Source organism: Dreissena polymorpha, chromosome 11, assembly GCF_020536995.1.
Source record: "Dreissena polymorpha isolate Duluth1 chromosome 11, UMN_Dpol_1.0, whole genome shotgun sequence".
Lineage (NCBI taxonomy): Eukaryota > Metazoa > Mollusca > Bivalvia > Myida > Dreissenidae > Dreissena > Dreissena polymorpha.
Window position 1 is genome coordinate 40,669,411 of NC_068365.1, and position 17,950 is coordinate 40,687,360.

Genomic DNA, 17,950 nt, shown 5'->3' on the forward strand with positions numbered 1-17,950 from the left:
TCTTTCAAAGAATATACGTTTTAGTATACTCCCGTTGCTATTAATGGATTTATAACGAGATAAACACAAGAAATACACATTTTATGTTTTACCACCGCGCGTTTTACCGTGTTGTGGCTATCGATCTTGTACAATTAGCGTAAAGCGAAGCGCCGAGGTTATACATTTTGAGGTACCCACTCACGTCTTTTGTTGAATTATAGTTTCATTTCTCGGCCGATTTTGACAAATTATATATCATTAGAAAGCTTACGTTCCGTAGTAAACAGATATATAAACATATATTAAGTGTTTCTTCTGATTTCGACAGCCCGGCGAGTTATAACTTTAACTTTTGCAAATATCATACCGTATTGGAGTTTTAGAATCTAGATTTACGGTTGACATGTTCGTACTTAATACCAATTTGTAGCGTTTATATTTGGAGTTCAGTTTTAAAAATTACATCTTGCTTAGGAGAATAGAATTCTGTATACGATAGAAAAAAATTGTTTAAAAAAAAGAAAGTAATTAAGGAATGAAGGCGGAAGAAAGTAGCGCGCGTTCCTAACGCACTGAACTGATGCTACGATCTTGGCGATTATGCTTTTGTTTAGAAACCGGCCATTGAATTTCCTTTGCCATGATTATTATATTTTTGATGGAATATATTGTGGTATTTTGTTCACGAAACATATCAATAAAGCTTATTATAAATAAATCTTAACAAATTAACGATTTCAGCTCTTGTTTATAACACAGAAAGGGTGATAACTTTATGATGAAACAGCTTTTATAGCGGATCCTCTCGATTTTATTCGGCTTTGCATGCATACTTGAAATAAAATGGGTGTCAAAAACATTCATCGTTTGCTGTTAATTATCAACGAGGGACTTATGTATAATTATATGAAATGTTATTTACCTTAAATTATCAATTTATTAAAGATTCTTGAATATCACGGTCGGTGTTACGCATTTCGTATTTTGACATCAGGGCATAATGTCCAACTATTCAAAATCATATTTTTTTCACTGGGACGATGACGGCTTAGATTTAGACAGGCAGACAGATAGTTTATTCAGACTTATACAACAGTACATCGTCTTCAACTCAAATATATTAATTATTTTTAGACGAATTGTTAGGTGATTACACATATAGCAGTGATGATTCTGAGAATGTTGCCATGTTTCTTATCCGTGTAATCTAGAGTCCGTGGTTTGAGCATTTTTATCGCGGTGTTCAATAAAATATATCTCAATAATCTTGTTTATCGATAGATCTGTGGTTTTATTGCCCCTGTGTTCAGCACAAACCAATTATCTCTTTATGATCAGATACTGTGCCGACCAATACTAAATAGCACTATGGTGTCATACGCCACAGCATGGACCTATACTTGTGATCATGGAGTCTTAGTGCAAGACTTAAAAAAGTATGTTGTTTCGCTTGCGGTTGTTAAAGCTAAAACGGGGCTTCCCAGCTGGCACAGCTGCAGATATTCGGATTTGAATACCTAAACTTAGTCAGACCTTATTCTTAACCGTTGCGCGTTTTACGATATCGGATTTTAGGCGGGAATACAACTCAGTGAAACTATTCAATTTCTTATACAACATTAAGCATATTAACAGTTATTGAAATTAACAATATCAGCGACATCTTTTAAAAGACTAAACACCTTTTCAAGTATCGAATTTAACATGTCAATAAAATATATTAATACCAAAAAGGCTTCATTTAATATTGTTCACATTAAACCTTTAAATGAAAGTGTCGCTTTAACCATTTTCCGTGTCTTATTTAGCCGCGAATCGTTTGCTAAAAACAGTTAACAAAAAGGGCTACACGTTCTAATTCCTAATGAAATACAAAAATAAGTATAACATAATTAATAACGTCCATAAACACACACGGCAAGATCAACGTTTTAATGGAAAACTAATATGACATTCCACGTAAATTATTATTTTCGTCTAAATCGAATACTATATATAGAGAAACAATGTATTTATAACCGACCAATGAGGTAACATTATGCAACTTTCAATTTACACAGTGCTATATGGCAACAATATGGAATTTGAACAGTGGTAGTGTTTTAAGGTCTGGACTATCATTACTTGTAAGTTTGTATAAACATTTTTCTAATGCAATTAGTAAAATAATGTTTATATTTTATGTTTAATAATTTATTGCATGATTATTCTGTGCTGTTATATGAATTTGATGCCGTTAAAGCTTCCGACATGAATTCATGTCGGAACGATGCTATTGCAAAATAACGTTAAACGATATGAGGTCGATGTAAATCGACCTCATATTTATAGGAGTATTATAAATCATGACATTTAACCACATAATGACACTGATGATTCGCCCCACTACAGGTTCGATCCCATTTGCATGGCCGAAGCTACAACACTTGGTGAGTGTTATGTGCAGACGTGCACAACAGATTAAGTTTGGAAACAGATTTATATAGCAGATTGTGTTTTACGTAATAAACTGTTATGGGTGTTTATTTTGCAGCGCGGTGCATGATAGAGCTTATAGAAAACTATCAATCTGCGTCGAGTCAACACATTGGGTGTGCTCAAATGCTATTATGTGCTTAAAAACTTAAGTTACATCTATCTTCTATTTATGTACATCCATAAAATGTATGTGTGTCCTTATACGTTGTTTTACCATTGTAGAACTAATAAGCCCCTCCCCTAAAAAACAACAACAAACAACAGCATCCAGAAAACGTCCACATTTGCTTATAAATGGTTGAATTTGGATTAAATCAGGGACGGATCCCTATTTATCTGCTCCTAGTTAACATTCACATGCAATTGTATTATGGGCAAATTGAACCCAATCAGTCTGCATCGAGTGGATAAATTGAGGTTGTTTATTCAGTAGCAATTGCATCAAATAACTAATATACTTCTTTTTATCTTTGTTCATAGAATAATCTTATATGGATTTAATAACGTTGGGGAACAAATAAATCCCTATTAGAATGCGTCTAGACAACGATCACATCATGCTAATAAATCGGGTTTCATAAATAAAAGACCCCTATAAAGCACCAATCAGCATTCAATCTCATGTGCTTATAAGGTCTATTTTACATTATAGAAGTTATGTACCATTAAAGTTAATGGAGCTATATTGTTATATCAGGGTTTATTTATTACATCATTGTACTCACGCTCATTAAGACGAAAACAAAGTGCATACAAATGCAAGTCATCAAAAATCAACTTAATAGCATAATGTTTATTCACTCACGGTACATTAAATTTTGATCCTTTATAAATTTTACTTATTTAGAAATAAGATCTTTTTTCGCATGACACTGGCAGTATAGCATGTAGTCTTATATAAATAAGACACATTTAAGACATGGACAAAATATAAATAAGACACATTTGAATCTTTCATTTCTTCAAAAAAATAAGCACGAAGTCACATATATAAATAAGATACATTAAAGACACAGAAAAATATAAATAAGACACATTTTCATCTTTTATTTCTTTAAAAAAGGATGTAATTCTGAAGCAATACATTTATTATTGACACATAATTCTAAACGTTGCTTTATATATAACAATGTTTTATTAATTCTTTTCTGGTTGATTAAAAAAAACAAAACACAACAAAGTATAACATATAATATTTGTACATAATTTATAAAAAGAAATATAATGATACAGGTGATGTTTTATAATTTTGTTCAAGGAATTGTCTTATTTTCTTTTTTTGTTTTCATAGGCATTTTATTATAGGAATTTAAAACGTAAATTGAACCCACCCTCCGTCAGAATTAGGTAGGCGGATATCTACTATTTAACCCCTCACAATAATTCAAGGGGCGGATAAGTGCCCCCCTGTGTCAGCTTCAAGAGCCATGAAACGTCCGGGCGTAAATTACACCCAAAAACGGCAGTCGTTGAGCATCATCATCACACCTTTTTACCGTAAATAGTTACTCAAACAACAATTGTTTCCAGGGCCCTCAATCTGTCAAATCCACGGCCGAAATTCGGCCACATTCCCCCCCCTGAAATGTATATTTTTTTCCTCTTTTTGGGGGAAAAATTCCCCCTTAAAAAAAAAAAAAAATTCTTTTTTTTTTTTTTTATAGATAGATGTTTCATGATTACTATATCTCAATTCTATTTTAATTTAATCTTGTCAAACATACTAAATTATGAAATAAGCAATGAATATAGTGCAAACATGTACAAATGTAATAACTAGAGAGTAAGTTAAAAATCCCCTAAAAAGGGAAACGCCGCGAAAATTCCCCCTGCTATGGGTAGCGACCCGCTTCCCCAAATATGGATTGAGGGCCCTGGTTTCTAATAAGAAGTTCAATGCAAATGGTAAGCAATTACTTACGGCGAGTAATTTGTGAAAACAATACTCGTTGCACATTTTATGCGGTAACAATTTAATTTAAGTACAAGTCTATTTCCATTTATCGAACTAAATAACACAAACTTTTTACAGCCACGTGAAAATATTATTTAAGTCCCTTTGTACGCATCTGCACCATTCACTATACATGAATGCCATGTAAAAGTCGTGTTTTAATAAGAGCACGACCCATAGTCGAGTTACACGCAGGAAAAAGCGTGCGTGTTAACTGGGAGATTAATTGGGAGACCGGAGCGACTTTAATTATAGAGCACTTGTTACCTTTGAAGAAAGCCGCAGACGGGTTTATTATATTGAACTGTCGAAATCCGTAATTGGTGAAAACAAACAAATCTATTAGTGTTTTCGGCTTGCATAAGGATGTATTAAATTGCATGCTAATTGTTTGCTTGAAGTACGGGGAAAATATGAAATAATTCAGCTGCAAAAACTTTTTATATTATCAAAAAAGGGATTTTTTTTCTTTGGTCACAGAGGGGATAATCAAGTGATTATCAAGATGACGACGTCAGGGTTGGCGTATTTACCGGTCAATTGAGTATTGACCAGGGGACCATTTCAAAAAACTACGTACCTTCAAAAATCATGCGTAAGTGCAAAACATTCAGTAAGTAGCGTTTCTATAAACTTAGTAAAGTTACGTTTACCGTATTTTTGCACGTAAAGTTACGCACGCTCAAATGCTCACGTAACATAGTAATTTAGCGTAAATATGGCTGCTTATGCACTGATATTTCAGAGAACCGAACGTAGACTACGAAATCTACGAGCGCAACATCATTTTAGTTAATTTAAACCTTTATCTATATTAAGATCTTGGTAGGGCATGGGAAGATACTGTAACGGAAATCCTGCGTTGATTGTGCAGGATCTATGTGTACGATTGTGGATCGGAGTTTTGCTTAAAGAGGGAATTTTACATGTTCGAATCGATTGTTGTTATGATTTGTTCGATTTTCGTATTGACAATTCATTCAACTTTGGTTTTGAACAAGGCTTTATCCATCACAAAAAGCCAAGTTGAACTCAATGAATGTGACGTTTGCTGAGTGATAGAATTGATTCATTGTAAACATGGGTAAAAGTCTACTTTTTCTGTAAGAATTATGTATTTGAATTGTTTAATCTACGTTTTTGTAAATAGTTGCATTTATATCATACGTCTGTGTCAATGAATGACAATTATACAGTAATATGTGCTAATATTAATTCAATTAATTTTAGCACAGATTACTGTATAATTGTCATTCATTGACACAGGAGTATAATATAAATGCAACTATTTACAAAAACGTAGATTACTGTATACAATTTTAATTGATATGTAAACAGCGCTTAATATAAATGTGTATACCGTTGTCACTTTATTGTTGAATTTGGCACATTTACAGTTTAAGCAGAAGTTCTGCATCAAGATCCATTTCTTTGGAAATAATATCATGCATATATCATTTTGTCAAAACTGAGTAAAATAAAATATACTGTAGAGACTGTGAGATACAACCTGTCGACATGTTAGCTCAGTTGAGTTAGATTGGTCTTTATCAGCTCTGGTACTTCTTGAAAGTTCCCTTGGTACTCTTATGTATGATACAATATACCCTGGGTACAGAAAACATACACAGGAATACTTAGGCTAAATCTGCTGTCGTACTCAAAAAAGCATATTGAGTATGGTTTTGATCAAAGAGGATTTTGTTTCGTATTCGGAAGTGCGTTTGATGACATCAGATTTTAGAGAGGAATAAAACTCTGTACCAAGGGTACATTGAAGTGTACTTAAGAGTACCCCAAGTACTTTTAAGTAGTACAGGGCCAACAATGACCAATCAAGCTTCAGTTGTTTAAGCGCTGCAATTATTAAGTGGAAGTAAAGGTCAAGGCTCACACACTTGGCCAACTTTGCGCAATGGTTATTGTAACAACTAGTTATCTGAATATTAATAATGGCTAATTTTAAAGTAGGTTTGAAAAGTTTTCACTGTTGAAGTAAATTTACTGAAAACATGTATTGAAATGTACCAAATATGTCATTTTATACAAAAACTGTCAAAACACTATGACTTTTAAACCAATGAGATTTGTTTTTGGTAACTTACAGTTGTAAGATGCTCAAAGTTGTATTTTTAGCGAGGCTGTTTTCGGAGAGAGAAAACCAGAGCTATTGTCAAAGCTAGCTAGTTTTCCAACGTCCGCCCGTCCGCTGTAGGCAATGTGCTAAAACCTTAACATTTGGCTCTAAAATCAAAGTGCTTCCACCTTCAACTTTGAAACTTCATATGTAGATGCACTTTGATGAGTTCTAAACGCCACACCCATTTTGGGTCACTAGGTTATAGGTCAAAGTCACTGTGACCTCTACAAAAATATAAAATTCTGACAAGCTTTCACAGCCCAGCGTGGCACCAGATATGCGGTGCTCTTGTTTATTATCAGATTTCATCGGTAATCAATCATATTAAATATCATATTGATGGCAAAACTTTGTTGTTGCTGTATGCTTTAAAATAATTTTTCTGAGTTTTTAGGTTTTTTACAAAGAATTTTTAGAACACAAACCATGGGGACAATACAAAATCATTTCATTTTGTTTTATATATAGTATCATCAACATTCAAAATCTTTAATTTTATTATTATAAATGCAGTTGCCATGAAGAAGAAGTGTCAAATTTTAACTAAGGTCATTGTTAATCTTTACTGTCTGAAATATTTAATTACTATTTTTAAGATTATTTTTTAGTTTCCTATAAACCATTAATGGACACATTAAATGCAGTTTGATTAATATGTTCAAATAAAATTGTTATGTAATAAGAAGTAATTTAGAACCTTTTTTCTTTATAGGTGGTCACAAGATGGTCACACAGATTGACAGAAAACTATCAACAATCAATTTTTTTCCCAATATCTTTGAACACATTTCTTTAAACTCTATACTGTGTTTTTGTACATACTGTAATGTCCATTTATACCATTTAAAGTTCTATAATAATGCTGTAAACATTACAAAACCCACTTTATTTTATCTTATATTATGAAAAGCAATGCTGCGAATTTTCTCTTTTTTTACATTCAGTTATTTTATACCATTTTTTGTTGGGAAATATTAGAATAAGGTATACTGTCTTTATTATTATAAGTAAATGTATTTTTTAATGTTCTAAATTAATTAAATTGTACAAATAAATAAGAAACATAAAATAGACAATGTTTGTGTTGTGTAGAGCATTTACTAGCATTGCAATCAAATAATTTAAATAATACCATTTTTGTTTCTTCACTTTTAACAACATAGTTATGCATAATATTCACATTAACAGTGCCCCAGATAAGCTGCGTATCTGCGTCTTTCACCCTATTAAAATGTTTAAAAACGCAAAGAAATACAATATCATGCGTATTGAAAACGCACCCGATTTGCCTTTTACGCACATTCGTCTTATTTGATGCGTACGATACAATAGCTTTGATCGAAAAAACTTTGCTCATTTTTGGTATTTTTTGTGATTATTTTCGTTACGCGGCGACGCTTTTATTCAGCAAGCGCCTGGATGACGGGGCAATAAAACAGTCAAAGCTATTCAAACGCTCTGCGGACTAGATTTCATAGTTAAATAAAGCGGCTGACAAAATTATTTACGACGACATACATGCGTTTTCAATCTGACTTAATCCGTCGTTCATTGTGCAAATATTTGTAAAGTGTCTGTACTTTCAGTTTCTAATACGATGCGTAATAAAAATGTCTAAGAGAAAGACGTCCGCAATTGTTGCGCCAAAATATGTGTCGATCGCTAACTTTATCGAACCAAGAAAGCAAGAGTCAATAAGTGCCGAATCATTCGTGTTATCGACTTTTTTTAAGTTTAAAGTTTATATTATTGACAGTTTCAAGGATTAAAGATGTTATGAAACATCAGTTTATTAAAGTTAATTATATTAGTTTACAGTTTTATTGAATCCAGTGCCCCAGATAAGCTGCGTATCTGCGTCTTTTACCCTATTAAAATGTTCAAAAACGCAAAGAAATACAATATCATGCGTATTGAAAACGCAACCAATTTGACTTTTACGCAAACTCGTGATATGGGATGCGTACAATACAATGGCTTCGATCGAAAATGCTTTTCTCGTGTTCGGTATTTTCTCTTTTGAAGTATTATCGTAACGAGGCAATGCTTTCATTCAGCAAGCACCTGGATGTTGGAGCAAGAAACAGTCAAAGTAAATAAAACGCTCTGCGGACTAGATTTCATAGTAAAATCAAGCGTCTGACCAAATAATTAACGACGACATACATGCGCTTTCAATCTGACTTAATCCGTCGTTTTATAACTCAGTTCACCCTATTTCAAGAATGAAATCACCCTATTTTTCAAAATCAAAGGGTGAAAACCCTATTTCCCAAATAATTATCTGGGCCACTGGAATCAATACAATTGTGTGCAGCTTCAACAGAAGTAAAGCAGCAATGGTTTTACTGTATGCATCTTATAACTTATTTCACCCTATTCCAAGAATGAAATCACCCTATTTTTCAAAATCAGTGGGTGAAAACCCTATTACCGAAATAATTATCTGGGGCACTGCATTAAGTTATTTGTCAAAAACATAACTTATAAGGCAATATAAATTCAAAAGAAGTTGTTTGTTTTGAACTAAATAAAGCTTTTTGCAGACATGTATGGTATCAGTGTATGTGTTCAAAAATAAATTGAAAAAACAACTATTTAAGATTTGAACTGAAAAAAAACACAACAGATTTAACATATTCTCATAATTATGTATCTTTCCCAACCACACGAAAAAACATTTGAATAGCAAAATTTTTATTGATTTTTAAAAAGAAATGTAATAGAAATTTAATATCAAGTATATGGACACATATTTTTAATAGCATAATTATTAGGAACTTGCAAGAATAAATTGTGTCATCCTGACATGATTCAACCAGTAAAATTTAACTTCATAAAAATAGGAACATTTAAAAATGGTTTGCTTTCTCCCTGTGTTTTGTTCATATGTTCATTAAGCCAGACGTGTAAAACTTTTCCATGAATTTAAATTGATGCATTAGTTTCCATTAGTGAATGGCATTATGTTAAAGTATATTATGAGTGACTGAACTTTTTCACAAATATTTCAGTCATTTTGTTGGTAAAGCATGTAAAGTGATTCAGGTTTACGCAAGTGCCCGCTTGTCATACCAATTACCTCATACCAATGACCCAGGATGGATCCCAATTTCTCAAATTTTGTATTTAGAACTTATCACAACTGGTACATACCATGACATATATTTTACCAATCCATGCATTTTTTTAAATATTGAAAAAAAATATATATATAATTATATATGTGAAGAAGCATACATTATGATAATTGCAAATGCCTATTGTCTCAAATTAATAGAAGCATTCATGGACAATGTAAATTTATCACGGAAAAAAGATTCTCATTTTAAATGAATTTATGAGTAAAAATCTGTTGTTGTTTTTTTAAATATTTTGCACACAAGTATAAATATAAACATGGTAAAAACATGATGTTGATTGTAATAAAATTATCTAGAAGTGCGACAAGTGAATACAAGCTAAAGAGTTTGTTAATTCTTCTAAAACCATACTGTACTACTGTACATTATCATCGATCAGTAAATGAAATTTAATAAAATACTACCTTCTTTACAGAGGCCATTGCTGATGTTCTTCTCATTATAGGACATTCCATTTGTAATTCAGTCATGCACTCAGGGGTTCTGAAATATGCTGTCCCAGTTGTCCGAGTCGTCAATTTCCCCTTCCGGACAAGCAGTTTTTGAAAGCTGACTTGTCCGGGGACAAGTAAAATTTCCGTGGTAATTTTTTTTCGAGAACAAAACTACTCTATTTTCCGAAAATCAAAAACGAAAGTTTATATAAATAGCTTATGATTAATCTGCAGAATGGCACACTTTTTCAACTGGAGGTAGGTTATTTTCCGATAATAATTATTTAATGTAGTAAACCAGTCCACGAGTATATATAGCAACAGTCAATCACGCATAAGAAAACAATTTTAATAGAGAAACCAGCACACATGTGTATAGCAACAGCCAATCACGCATTAGATAACACTTTTCGTACATTACAAATGGCCATATACATGTTCTAACGACCTGCATTCTATTTTTGCTAATCAGACCAATGATAAAATCAGTTCGGCGTCGGAAAAGAAGAGAAAAGCCAAGTATGAATATGATAAACATACGATGCCAAGCGGAAACGAGAATTTGTTGAGTCTTGGCTAATTGATTTTCCTTGGCTTAAAAACGTTGCTGATCTGTGTAAATGTAAACTTTGTAAGGAGTTTCCTTTATTAGAGTATAATTATATACTTATAATTAACGGAGATTATTTTATTTCAAGTGAATTGTCTAGTCATGTTGAGATGATTGAATATCCGAGATGGTATCATGTGTGACTTAAACGTGATCTTATTATATGCACATCTTGCTTGTATTTTTGTTCATGTGAATTTTCTAGTTAACTATGTTTATAATTTAAAATAGAAGTTAACAAAAGTGTATGCTTGTATTATTTGCTTAATTAGTAATGACCTTTTCCTTTATCTATCTTAAAAGTACGGACAAGTACTTCTTTGGTACGGACAAGTGAATTTGTGGGTCCAACTTGTCCGTGGACAAGTAGACTCTTAAAATATTTCAGAACCCCTGGCACTAATCATAATCAAAGATACCCTTCCAGTAAATTGAATTCCTGTCAGGAAACTCCTTGATTATGTTTCTATAAATTCAGATGTGTAAGCTACAATACACATGCCTTTCTTCTCAGTATTATCCATCCATTGTTTTCCAGTTTGCTCCAGCAATTCCAGTTTGAAATATATCTGACTAACCTTCGTAAAAGATTTGCTTCAGGAAGAATCATCTCTTCTGTTTTAACAAAGAGCATATCCAGCACAACAAAGAATGGACACACTTAATTTTAAAAGAATCAAGAGATTTAACTTTTTTTACAGTTGACCCTTTTGTTCGTCGCAATTTCGCAAACAAGGGAAAGAACTTTGCTCTTTATAAGGTACTTCTTAAGGATAAATGTATAAATATTTAGTGTACCGAAAGTTTGTTAGAGAAAGCAAATTAAATATACTTTATGAATTTCTTCAAATGTTCTCTATAAGGTCCGCGCAATCACCAGACTTCTGTTTAGAGATTATTCAAACATAGCAACTAAGTTTAACGCTATGTTCGGTTTATAGAAACACACTTACGCATTCAGAAAAGCGTACGTAACTTTATACTTACGTACATTTTCTTCCGTAAAGTTACACATTGTACAAGAAACGGCCCCCAGGCGGGCAGTCAATACCCGGTTAAAACTGGTCAACACTGGTCATTACTGGTCAATACTGGTCAAATGAAAATTATAGCATTTAAACACCACAAATGAAGACTTTAAGCTTGTCTATATTAAATCAATCATCATTATGTAATTGATAAACTTGTTTTTTAGCTCGACTATTATATATGAATTCTAACACGGCACGCGACTTGTTTTTTATAGACAAAGAAGGAAATCAAGTGTGGGTTATTCTGCAATAATTTATGGGCGGAGCTTAATGTTTCGAAAATAGTTCCGAATAAATAAAGAAAATATTGCAGTAAAATGCACGTTCTAAAACCCGCTCTGAAAGAAATGTAATAAATGAAGCATGTGTATAAATGTAATGAAACTATAAATTGTATATTTGGTGATAAGTGGCATAACCACGTCTACATAGAATGTTATTTGTTAGGAAACGTAATTCAGAAAACATTTATACAGGTTGTTTTTTTTAGAAAAAGGGGAAGACGCTGGACGCTGGGTAAAAGGGGAAAATCAAGCGCAAAAGAGACATATTTGGGGAAAAAATAAAAACTGTTCATTTCAATGTCTATAACTCGCCTACAGACTTCAGGTTTTGTTTTTTAGAAAAAGAGGCATGTCTCTGACCTTTTTTGTTCTTAAACACATGAACAAGTATGATATTAAAGTCAAAGTCTTAAATAAAGTTGCAGGGGTAGATCTAATAATGGGAAATGTTTTTAACTGGGGCCGGGGAACGATGGCAATATTGTGATTTCAATTTCGTGATGAATGGGTTGACAATCTAGATCTGCTACAGTATTGGAAGGGAAAGGTGCGGCAGCTGCTGATTGTCTACTTTCACTTTCACAATAATCCGACAGTATCAATCGATGTTGATTACATGTACCTCCGAATCCTGCTGGGTTTCAACGGTTTTTGATGATTCATTCTTAAAAAATGCGTCAACGCAATTAATATTTTCCGAGTCCGAACGTTTTATTTTGTTCGTGTATGAACGCCAATTGTGAGACTTTTTTCTGTTTTAACGTTTATATCTTGGCTTTCACATAACCCGGATGAAAATTCGACTGGTTTCCGGTAATTAATTGACGAAACACCCTTCTCGCGCTAGACCAGAATCCAGTAAAATAGTCACATGATTAATACGATTAGTTGCCCGGTTTCCATGACGTAATTTAAGAGCTATACAGTCAAACCTGAATTCAGCGGTCAGTCAAGGCAAATGACCAAAGTGACCGCTGTCCACAGGTGACCGTTGAATTCGGATCACAGTTTTTAGATGGTTTGTCAGTTGGTAGTATTGCTACGTCGTTACCCCACCCAGTCGTTTGCATACGGTGTTAAACAAATGCTAATTGCCGTTAACTATAATTACAGAATTTACGTACATTGAAAAATACAGATTAATATCTTATAGATTGATTTAATTTCATATTTTTATTAAACTAAAGCAATGACTTTATTTACGCTAGTATAATTGTTTACTCATGCATCTCGATCATTCAATAAATAAAACTTGTCACGTGCCGTTGACGTCACGTCCGTACAAGTCTAAAAAGCGGATACGCTTTCATAAACCGATAGTACGAAGATATTGTACCGTTCTAATAAGAAAAAGACGCAAAAAGTTTGTTAAAATTTATTCGTACGCAAACATCACACAAAAGCATTTTAATTCGACAACCTCATACAAAATACAACGCTTCAAACTCACATTTGCATTCGATTCATACTTCTACATAGTTTCTCGCTTATGCTTATGCACACTCTGCACTTGCGTACGTCCAACACAGAGCTCACTTGCTATTACACGCGAACATTTTCCAGATTCAAACAGTTTCAAACACTTGACTCGCTCCCCTAATGTGAGGAACTTGCGTTCACCACTCATTGTTATTCCGTGATTTATTATTCCGATTGCTTTTTAAAAGTGTTGTTAACGCTAGAAAGCTCTTTTAAAGAATGATCCGAAAAATTTATTTTAAAATCGATACTCAATATTGTAAGTACAATGTACTAATTAGCGGTCATTTAATTAGCGATTATTACTTTAAACATGTCAAAAACTCTGACATATTTTCTGGTGAAGAAACCCCCAAAATTATCCCGGGAAAACAAACCTTCTCAACACCTTAATATTTGTTTACTCGCAGCGGGCCGCTTTTATAATATCAAAGGCAATTACCGCTGTCAAACGCTTTAACCGCAAAATAGACGGACAAATGATGTGCAGTGTTTTTAATTTTCGCGACTCGAAACGATTGACGCGTGACCGTTGATTTCAGTTCAAATATGAATTTCGGAGTTGAATATAGTGGCCGTTGGCCGTTATGGACAGGTGGCCGTTAAATTCAGGTGTAATATAGAGTGTTTTTCGTCGGGGGGATTCCAGACAGACCGTTGTCTGCAGGTGACCGGTAAATTCAGGTGGCCGTTAGGTCAGTTTCGACTGTATATAGAATCACTGGGATTCCCAGATTTGACTGTTCGTGAGGAGAGAGAGAGAGTGAGATCGTTGTACATGGTACAAATTGGATAAGTGTCGACTTCCCAAAAGAAAAACAACATTTCTTTGAGGGTAAAATATTATATTTTGGTGAAAAATTATTTTTTTGGAGGGGAAATGGTAGTTTTATGGGAAAAATTCTGGTAGGGGAAGACGCCGAATATCGGCGTCACTTTCTTAGTAAAAAAAAACCCTGTTATAGCATGTCAGCTTTTCAGTAGCATCAATAAACGTGACGTTATTAAGTTTTTACGATTGTTGTTTTCAATGAAAGTGACGTCATTTGCAAAATATTTATGAATGAAAATGATGTCATATGTTAGTACAATTCAATGACGTCACTGAAAAGTGAACTTAGTACTAAGAAGGGCAGAGTATTGAAAAATATAGTTCACGTCCTAAAGCTTGAACCAAATCAATCAGAATCATGTTAGAATTGAAATAATATTATTCTATGATGGTTTGTTGTCGAATAACCCACAGTGAGTTGTATAGATGCGTGTTATCAAATCACTCGTGCTTCGCACTCGTGATTTAATTCCTACGCATCTATACTCCTTACTGTGGGTTATTCGACAACAAATCATGATAAAAAAATATTATTTCTTAAATGTATATAGTGGCGCTATCCTATTCACCCCGGCGTTAGCGTTTGCATTGGCGTTGGCGTTAGCGTGCAAATGTTAAAGTTTGCGTACTACCCCAAATATTTTCAATGTCCCTTGACATATTGCTTTCATATTTTGCATTCTTCTTTACCAACATGACCCCAACCATAAACAAGAGCAGACAACTATATCAAGCATTTTGTAATAATTATGGCCCCTTTTCCACTTAGAATATGCAGCAAATGTTAAAGTTTGCGTACTACCCCAAATGTGTTCAATGCCCTTGACATATTGCTTTCATATTTTGCATACTTCTTAACCAACATGACCCCAACCTATAAACAAGAGCAGACAACTCTATCAAGCATTTTTTAATAATTATGGCCCCTTTTCCACTTAGAATATGCATAATATTGATAAATCTATGTTAAAGTTTGCGTTACCACCTCAAATATTTTCAATGTTCCTTGACATATTGTTTTCATATTTTGCAAGCTTCTTCACCAACATGACCCCAATCTATAAACAAGAGCAGACAACTGTATCAAGCATTTTGTAAGAATTATGACCCTTTACCCTTATAATATGCATATTACTTTAGTTACATTGCCATAACTTCTTTATTTATGATCAGATTTTATTAATACTTTGACAAAACAGCATTTATCTGAATACCACAATGGATTCCACCCAAACAATACCCCACGCCCCAACCCAGAATCCCTGCCCACCCCCTCCCCCCACCCCCCCCCCCCAATTTTTTTTTCCCTTTTTTATTTTTGAAAGATCATCTTATAAATGACCACACCCCACATTATACCCCCTCTCGACCCCCCCTACCCCCCCCCCCCCCCCAAAAAAAAAAAGTTTAATTTTTTTTTTTCCTTTTTTTTTTGAAAGATCGTCTAATAAATTATTGAATATGAACAATTTCCCCATGATGGCTTATGTTATACTGTCAAGCACTCGAATAGTGGAGCGCGCTGTCCTCTGACAGCTCTTGTTAGATATTTATTGTAAAAAATATCTTTCAAGCTGTAACAAATTTCTTCTTTATTATTTTATTTTATAAATGGAAACGACCTCAATTACATAAGGACTAAGGCAATATCTTTATCTCAGTGTATCACATCTGTTACTAAAGAATTATTACTCTTGTAGTTACCATAGTTATTAGTATTTCACTGATCTATTGATATATCTATTTGATAAGCAGATGGACAAACAGAACTCTTGTGTTTTCATGTAATCAGGACCATAAAACGGACATTTGCCACTTTGACCAAATTCTCAAGGTGGACATTTGCCCCTTCACCCAAATTCTCAAAGTGGACATCTGCCCCTTCACCCAAATTCTCAAGGTGGACATTTGCCCCTTCACTCAAATTCTCAAGGTGGACATTTGCCCCTTCACTCAAATTCTCAAGGTGGACATTTGCCCCTTCACCCAAATTCTCAAGGTGGACATTTGCCCCTTCAGACATTTGCACTTCTATTTCTATAGTGCATATAGTGCCTTTTATTGTGAATTCAATGCTGGTTTCAAGAGAGTTAATTCATGATATGCTTATACCTTATACATGTCATTGTCCTTTTAAGCTCACCTGAGCACAACGTGCTCATGGTGAGCTTTTGTGATCACTTTTTTGCGGTCGTGCGTCGTGCGCTGTCAACATTTGCCTTGTTAACTCTCTAGAGGCCACATTTATTGTCCAATCTTCATGAATATTTACATGTACGGTCAGAAGATTGGTCTCATTGATATCTTTGATCAGTTCGAAAATGGTTACATTTGCTTGAAAAACATGGCTGCCAAGGTGCGTGGCATTTTTCCTTATATGGCTATAGTAAAATCTTTTTAACACTCTATAGAAGCCACATATATTGTCTGATCTTCGTGAAACTTGGTCAGAAGATTCCTCACAATAAAATCTTTGACTAGTTTGAAAATGGTGCCGGTTGGTTAAAAACATGGCCGCCAGGGGGTGGGGCATTTTTCCTTATATGGCTATAGTAAAACCTTGTATACATTCTAGAGGCCACATTTATTGTCCTTCATGAAATATGGTCAGAAGATTTGTTTTATTTATATCTTGGATGAGTTCAAAAATGGTTACGTTTGCTTGAAAACATATGGCTTGCATTGTCGAAATAAACCACTGTGGAATAAATTTTCCTCTATTTCGGCAGTGCTGAAATATAGCTGTCACGCACGGCGGAGAATGGTCATATTACTCGGAATCAACTATAAAGTAATCATTTTTAGTAAAATCGAATCAGATTCAACAAAACAAACAATTTGATACCAAGATGTAATATATTTTTAACATAATGCAACTCAAAAACCAAAAAAACATTATTTACAAATATTTAGTGCGCGTACTTGTGACGTCATTATTAACACGTCATACGACACAATGCATGTACTTTCACGCTAAAGCTGCAGTTGTTTAGTGTTTTTTTTTTCATTATTTCTTAATAATCGGGGACATAGAGGTATGATAAACAGAAAAACAGGTGAGTTACTGATCTTTTTGTAATATATTAGGCTCGGCACGATTAAAATAATGAAACAATGTTTGCTTAAAATAACTTTGTGATTTTCCGTTTAGTTCGATTTTCCTATTCTATTTTTAAAGAAATAATTTCTGACTAAGGAAATTGATGGGATAAATCGAATACTAGGTTGGGGCCGAATAAAGCAACGTTTATTACTAAGCACGAAAATCTGAACCACATGCCTTGGCTCGTGGTTCTGATTTTTTAAGCCTCGCAAAATAAACTTTGCTTTATTCGATACCGACCTTGTATTCTCTATTTTCCTTATATGGCTGTATACATGTATGGCTTTAGTAAAAAGTTGTAAACACTCTAGAGGCCACATTTATAGTCCGATCTTCATGAAACTCGGTAAGAAGATTCATCCCAATAATATCTTTGCGGAGTTTAAAAATGATGCCGGTTGGTTGATAAACATGGCCACTAACTATAAGACTATAAGCAGAGGGGGTAATCACGTGACAAACAAGATGGCGATGTCCATG

At 33.7% G+C, this 17,950-nt stretch overlaps 1 protein-coding gene across 4 annotated transcripts in view; it reads left to right on the top strand.

Moving 5' to 3' along the window:
* Positions 1 to 17,950, top strand: part of LOC127850681 (uncharacterized) — a 242,204-nt gene that overhangs the window by 78,591 nt on the left and 145,663 nt on the right. The window lies entirely within an intron of this gene.